The sequence below is a fragment of the Myotis brandtii genome, unplaced genomic scaffold (assembly GCF_000412655.1).
Source record: "Myotis brandtii unplaced genomic scaffold, ASM41265v1 scaffold420, whole genome shotgun sequence".
Lineage (NCBI taxonomy): Eukaryota > Metazoa > Chordata > Mammalia > Chiroptera > Vespertilionidae > Myotis > Myotis brandtii.
Window position 1 is genome coordinate 877,121 of NW_005366109.1, and position 7,969 is coordinate 885,089.

At 39.6% G+C, this 7,969-nt stretch overlaps 1 pseudogene; it reads right to left on the reverse strand.

The window, feature by feature from the left end:
• Positions 1-7,334: 7,334 nt before the first annotated feature.
• Positions 7,335-7,715, reverse strand: LOC102243563 (annotated as a pseudogene).
• Between the last annotated feature and the right edge of the window lie 254 nt (positions 7,716-7,969).

Sequence of the window (7,969 nt, forward strand, 5' to 3'; positions counted from 1 at the left end):
GAGAGAGAGAGAGAGAGAGAGAGAGAGAGAGAGAGAGACACACACTAGAGGGAAACAAGCTATTTTGCCTTGGACAACTCATGTAAGCTGTGTGGTTCTTCCTGTTCTCCCTTCCCCACTGGTTGTTGGGAAATCAAATGTAAAAGCATCATGTAGGGTGAAGGACTTTGTACATGTAAGCCAGTCTTAGCTTCCTGACTGACAAAGGGGGTTTCAATATTGCAAAGTGCAACTTATTGAATTGTGGACCATAAGGATGAACTTCCACTGTGAGAGGATGGACGCTGATGCTAAATTGCTTGGAATTTAATCCCAGCAACTTAGTTTACTAACGGTCATTTGACATTGGAAATGTTACTTAAACTCTCTGTGTCATGGATTTTCACCTGTAAAATATGAAAAGAGTATTTCTCAATTGATAACCTAGCTGTGAAATAGCAACAAATTAATACATGAAAAATAGTTTGAAGAGCCTGACCTGTACAAAAAACATAAGCTAACACACATTTTTTTTTGTTTACATTTGGAAGATTGCTGAGAACCTCACGCCATTGGAAGTTCCGTGTGCCTGCTATCTAAAAGGCGCATGTGTAAATCTTTTTGCATTTAGTAGATGCTGTGGGCTTGATTTCTTGTTCCTTTCACCACTGAACATCCTGTGAATGGCAGTGTCTCCCACTCACTTAGCTTATTGTCAAGTCCATCATTCTGACTCTGAATCGTGGGTCCTTGCTGGGCTCTGCTAACAGCTTCCATCAGTTTAATGTCATATAGTTTAGACCAGTGATGGCGAGCCTATGACACGCGTGTCAGAGGTGACACGCGAACTCATTTTTTTTGGTTGATTTTTCTTTGTTAAATGGCATTTAAATATATAAAATAAATATCAAAAATATAAGTCTTTGTTTTACTATGGTTGCAAATATCAAAAAATTTCTATATGTGACATGGCACCAGAGTTAAGTTAGGGTTTTTCAAAATGCTGACACGCCGAGCTCAAAAGGTTCGCCATCACTGGTCTAGTGACTAGATACTCTTATCCCATAGTTGAAAGCCCTCTATGTTTACTTGAATAATTTTTGTTGTAGATAAATTAGGTAGTTATATTGTGTGTGTTTTTGGTTGGGGCTAGGAACAGGAAGAATGAACATGTTGGCTTTGTGTTTAAAGTTGGGTACAAAAAAGTCACTGGACCGATCTGTATCAGACACCAGATATGGAGGTGGGTTAGAAGGGTTAAGGACACAAAAGGATGGTCAAGGGGAAGACTGGAGTTTGAGGGGGATGTGGATAGGGAAATGTGGATGGAAGTGGGGTGGTAATTGGGAATGAAAATGCTTTGTGGTCACCAGCTTCTAGTCAAAATATGAGAGGCGGCCACATCTTAAGAGCTAGTGAAACTAATGTAAAAAGGTGGTGGGTGAGATTAAAGAAAACATTATGTATTGAGGTGTGTATAGAGTATGAGTCCTGTGGAGTCTTACAGGGAAGTGTTAAAGACCATAGGATCAGAGCTGGGCTGATTTGGCTTGGCTTAGCTCAGTGGTTGTGTGTCGACCTATGAACTAGGAGGTTACAGTTCAGAGCACATGCCCAGGGTGCGGGCTGGATCCCCAGTAGGGGGTGTGCAGGAGGCAGCCAATCAGTGATTATCTCTCATCATTGATGTTTCTTTCTCTCTCTTCCTCTCCCTTCCTCTCTGCAATCAGTAAAAACATATTAAAAAATACAACAACAACTAAAAAAGATCATAGGATGAGAGCTATGGTACAGTTCTATAGTGGAAATGGCAGAGATTTCAGCAAAATTGGTGTTCCATCTATTAGAACCCTATGGGCTCTTTCTTTTGCTAAGCCCAAAGGCACCTTCTCAACCAGGTAAAGGATGGTGTTTCATGGTGTTTCTGTAGCAGACCATGGAGACTCAATATACCTTCTTTTATTGGGATTGCCTCAACCAACTCCATTCTTTGGGACTGATTTTTCTCCCTTTTCAACCCCCACCTTCTAGTTTACTAGTTATTCTTGGACAAACACTCTGAGGTTAGCGTAAATCTTAAAGAATTTAATAGTAGTGCTGCCAGGGGAATAAGACCGTTCTCATTTGCTGAGAGGCTAATGAAGGGCCTCCCTTATCAAACCCAAGCTCTCCAAACTGTCTCCAAGGACGAAGGGCATACTGATGTCCAGAAAACCAACTGCACTCAGTGGGTAGGCATGGGCTTTAGAATCATCAAAGTCCTGGGTTTAAAATCTGACTATAACTTTCTGCTTGACATTGGACACTTTACCTCCTCTGTCTCTTTATTTTTAAAAAAGAATATCTTAGAGTTGCTTTGAGGTTTAGTGAGCTCTAATGCTGTCAAGCCTTTGTCACAGTGCCTGACCATGGTAATTACATTTATTAATGACTAACTTTTCAGCTTTTTGTTTTTGTTTTTGTTAATCCTCACCTGAGGATATTTTCCCATTGATTTTTAGAGAGTGGAAGAGAGGGGGAGAGACAGAGAAACATCGATGTGAGAGAGACACATCAATTGGTTGCTGCCCGCACGTGTCCGGACTGGGGCGAGGGATCGAGCCTGCAACCGAAGTATGTGCCCTTGTTTGGAATCGAACCCAGGACCCTTCAGTTGTAAGGCTGATGCTCTAACCACTGAGCAAACGGGCGAGGGGTAACTTCTCAGCCTTGAATGAAGGAGCATTGATAGCAGATGCAGGACTATCTTGCCTCAACTGGACAGTTTGCATTTATGGTCATCTTCAGACCAATGACACCTACTTAGTTGATAATGTTTCTGACCAGCCTTTGGTCAGTTTGGCTATTTTTCAGAGCCAATCCCTTGTTCAGCAAGCATTTGTTAAGCACTCGATTGTGTCTTGAGCTCTGCTAGGAGTGATATACCTTTCTCTGACTTCCTCGCTAAGAAGGGGAGGCAGACCAATAAACCGACAAAATAGCATGAGGAAAGAAGCACTATGGGAGATCATCACAGAATACTGTGAGAGCACTGACAGGGCAAGTTACTGAGACTGGGAGGGAGGAGGGCCAGGAGGTATCTCTGGGGAGATGGGTGTAAAAGGTGAGCAGGTGTTAACCATGTGAAGATGATGAGGAGAGGGCTTTCCAGGCAGGGGAATGGCTTGTGCAGAGGCAGAGAGGAGTGAGAGAGCATCCTGAGTTCAGAGTTGCAAATCCAACTCAGTATGTAAGCTGCAGTGTATAGCAGGAGGGAAGATGAAGCTGGGGAGATGAGCAGGGGCCAATTATGAACATGATTGTCATGCTATTGAATTTGGATTTTATCTTGGAAACATTTGGGACCACTTAAGGATTTTAAGCATGTTGACATATTTATGTTTCAAAAAATTTACTCTGGCAGCAGTGTGGAAGAGAATTGGAGGGTATAAGCATGGAAGCACAGTCCAGGTAGGGCGTTTAAACCTTTTTGGGTCGTGGATCCCTTTGGCAGTTTGATGAAGCTCTTCTCAGAATAATGTATAAAATAAAATGCCTATGATTACAAAGGAAACCAGATAGATCTAAACACACTTATTTTCTTTGTTAATCCTCACCCGAGGATATTTTTTACATTGATATTTAGAGAGAGTGGAGGGGAGGGGGGGGGGGGGGGGGGGGGGAGATGGATTTGAGAGCCCCTTGGGGATTTAACCTGCAACCCAGATATGAGCTTTTGACCAGGAGTCAAACCCTCGACCCTCCCGTGCATGGATAGTCACTAACCACTGAGACGCTGGCCAGGGCTAAACACTTCTTTCTATCCATGGACTATCGGGCCAGTAGACCCTACATAAAGCAACCCTGAGTGAATGCTGTGGGAGAAGAGCTGAGAATGAATGTAGGCAGAAACTTGGGTATTTTAGTCCATTTAGGCTGTTATAACAAAATATACTGGGTGGCTTATAAACAACAGAAATTTATTTCTCACAGTTATGGAGGCTGAAAGTCCAAGTTCATGGTACCAGCAGGTTTGGTGTTTGATGAGAGCCTCCTTCCTCTTCCATGCTGTCTTTTCACTGTAACCTCACATGGTGGAAGGGATAAGGAACCTCTCTCCAGCCTCTTTTATAAGGGTACTAATCCCATTCATGAGGACTCTGCCTCCCAAAGGCCCATCTTCAAACACCATCATATTGGCATTAGGATTCAACATAGGAATTTGGGGGGTGGGCATAAACATTTCAGTCCATAGCACTGGAGTAGTGAGGACTGGAGAGTTCGAGAACTTGAGTATAAGAGCAGAGGCAGATTGGATGAAAGATGGGATGGAGGAGGTGGAAAGGAGAAGAGAGGCAGCAGGATTTCTGATATGGGCAACTGGGTGAAAGATGGTGTCATTTATTCCTAGGTCCAAAGTGAAATTGTGGAAGCAACCACTAATGCCATCTGTCAGTGGAGTGTAGAGTTTTGTTTGGTAGACAAGAGTTTATACTTTGGAAGTTCTAAGTTGAAGTGATTGTGTCTAGAAAATGATGAGTGGGGAAGAGATGACTAATTTTAGACAGGTTGAGTATTTTTTTGTGTGAATTAGCATGTCAATGTACTTTTATATTGTATCCTTTTTAATTTAGACTTTTTATTGAAGTGTTATATACATAGTGAAAAATGCATAAATCTTAAGAATATAGCGAAATGAATTTTCATAAAATGAATATGCCCATGTAACTGGCACCTGTATCAAGAAATAGCATTCCCAGCCTCTAACAAACCTTCCTCCTCTCCTCTTCAGTCACTGCCCTCTTCCTCAAGGGTAATCACTATCCTGACTGCTGACACCATTGGTTTACCTTACATATTTTTCTTCTTAGATCTTTCTTCCACTTTTTAATTGAGGCATAATTAGTTTACTACACATTTCAAATGTATACTTTGATCAATTGAAAAATATTTTATTTTTTAGAGCAGCATTAAATTCACAGCAAAATTGAATAGGAGGTAGAGAGTTCTATATGGCTGTCCCTATACACAAACAGCTTCCCTCACTATCAACTTTCTCCACCGGAATGGTTCATTCGTTACTTTCAGTGAACCTGCATTGACACATCGAAGTCCATAGTTTAAAATAGGGTTCACTGGCCCTGTCTGGCATGGCTCAGTTGGTTGAATGTCCTCCCATGAACCAAAAGGTTGCTGGTTCGATTCCCAGTGAGGGCACATACCTAGTTGCAGGCTCTATCCTGGGTTCCTATGTAGCCAGCCGACCCATGTTTCTCCCTCTCCCTTCCCCTATCTCTAAAAAAATATAAATTAAAAAAATAGGATTCACTCCTAGTGTTGTACATTCTATGGGTTTTGACAAATGTTTAATGACATGTATCCACCATTATAGTATCATACAGAATGGGTTAACTGTCCTAAAATATTCATATTTGTACCCCCTAGCAATCACTGATCTTTTTACTATCTCCATGGTTTTGCTTTTTTTTGAATATCATAATGGTTGGAATAATACAGTATGTAGCCTTTTCAGATTGGCTTTTTTTACTTTTTTTTAAAAAAATATTTTATTGATTTTTTACAGAGAGGAAGGGAGAGGGATAGAGAGTTAGAAACATCGATGAGAGAGAAACATTGATCAGCTGCCTCCTACACACCTCCTACTGGGGATGTGTCCGCAACCAAGGTACATGCCCTTGACTGGAATTGAACCTGGGACCTTTCAGTCGGCACAGGCTCTATAGACAGTCTTCAGTTTATTTAGCTATATAACTGCTATATTATGACTCTAAGGAACTTTAAGTATTTCAGTATTTGAACTCTGTGATCAAAGAGAGTTGGGTTATTTGAATTTATAGATGAGCTCTTGTGAAAGTACCATTATATACCATTTTGTTAATGATAAATATGTTATTAAATATGTGTTATAGATATATTTTATATAGATATATTTTAAATTTGTTTAATATTACATCAATACAGTTTAATAGTCTCATGTTTGATGGCAACTTGCTGTTGCTTTAGGCCAGCAAGGTGAGTTTGAAGCTATTTTGACTTCCTGCTGGATCTACAGACTAGGACAAAAGCTGTCTTTTAACTCAGAAAGATTAGATAGTTAATGCTTGGACTCCTCGCTCAGACAGAATTAGATGTGTCTTTGAAGTGCTGCTGATAATTGTTTTAGATGAAACCTTGGGATAGTCATTTTCTGTTTTTGAAAGGGTTTGAAAATTTTTGGATAGGCCTTAATACTGCAGCATTATTGAATGTAGAAAGTAAGTTTCAAATGCTTGTTCTTGATGAAATATTTTTGCTAATTTTTTATATTGAGAAAATTCACACGCCATAACATTCATCCTTTTAAAGTGTACAATGTAGTGATTTTTAGCATATTCAAAAAATTGTGCAACTATCACTACCATCTAATTCCAGAAAATTTCACCCCAAAAAGAAATTCTCTATCCATTCTCAGTCATGCCACATTCCTCTATCCCTCTGGCAACCACATTTTTTCCTGTTTTTATTGATTTGCCAATTCTGAACATTTCACATAAATAGAATCATAAAAAATACACATGGCCTTTGTGTCTGACTTCTTTTACGTAGCATAATATTTTCAAGGTTTATCCATGTTATAGCATATATTATTATTCCATTTCCTTTTATGGTTGAATAATACCCCATTGTATGCATGTACCACATTTTGTTTATTAACTCATTAATTGATGGACATTTAGGTTATTTCTACTTTTGGGGTATTATGAATAATACTGTAAACATTTGTGTACATGTTTTTGTGTGAATACGTTTGCATTTCTATTGATATGAACCTAGGAGGGGAATTGCTGGGTCATATGGTAACTCTATTTAACTTTTTGAGTAACTGCCAGGCTGTTTTCCAGAGCAGCTGCACTATTCTTGGTACTCTTGTTGAAAATCAGTTAACCATAAATTTAACAGTTTATTTCTGGACTCTCAGTTTTATTACATTAATATATAATGCCTATCTTTATGTCATCATCTTGAATACTTACTTTATATAGTAAGTTTTGACATCAGGAAGTGTGAGTACTCCAACTTTGTTCTTCTTTGGTCCTTTGCATTCCATATGAATTCTAGGATCAGCTTGTCAATTTCTGCAAAGAAGCTAGCTAGGAATTTGATAAGGGATTGCATTGCATCTGTAGGTTAATTGAGGAGTGTTGCCATTGTAATGATATTTATTTTTCTCCCCTTTGAGCATTGGGATATCTTCCCATTTATCTATGTCTTCAGTTTCTTTTCTTTTTTTATTTAATAAAGTTTTATTTTTCAAAATATATAGCCAGTGAGACCTGATGTTCATACATCTTCTCCAGTAGCTGGAACATCCCCACCTTTGGTGTTTCTGGTGTAAATCACTGAGCTCTGTGCTTTGAGACTAGTTTAATAAGTCCTTTACTGAGGAGCTCCTGAAGGGCTGCCCTGGCCAAGGAACCATGAATCTTCGGTCTCTCCGAGACCACAGCTGGGGTTATAAGCTTGTAGTTGGGAACTTCCTTGCAGAGCTTGTCATATGTTGCTTTGTCAAACAAGACCAGGTTATTGAGCTTGTCCCGAACTTTGCCTTTGGACCACTTCTTTTTGGCCTTGCCCCAGTCTTGTTCATGGGGATCTTTGTTTTTCTTGGCCGACTTTCCAGCATCTTTCTTCTTCTTGTCCTTGGGCGGCATTGCGGGACTTAGAGAGCAGGGATGTGCTGCTGCCTTGCCAAGATGTCGACCCAAGAGGCTTCAGTTTCTTTCAACAATATTTTACAGATTTCAGTGTACATCTTTTTTTTTTTTATTCTTTTTAAAAAAATATTATCGACTTAGAGAGGGATGTGCTGCTGCCTTGCCAAGATGTCGACCCAAGAGGCTTCAGTTTCTTTCAACAATATTTTACAGATTTCAGTGTACTACATTTTTTTTTTTATTCTTTTTAAAAAAATATTATAATAAGTATTACAAAGGGTATTACATATGTGTCC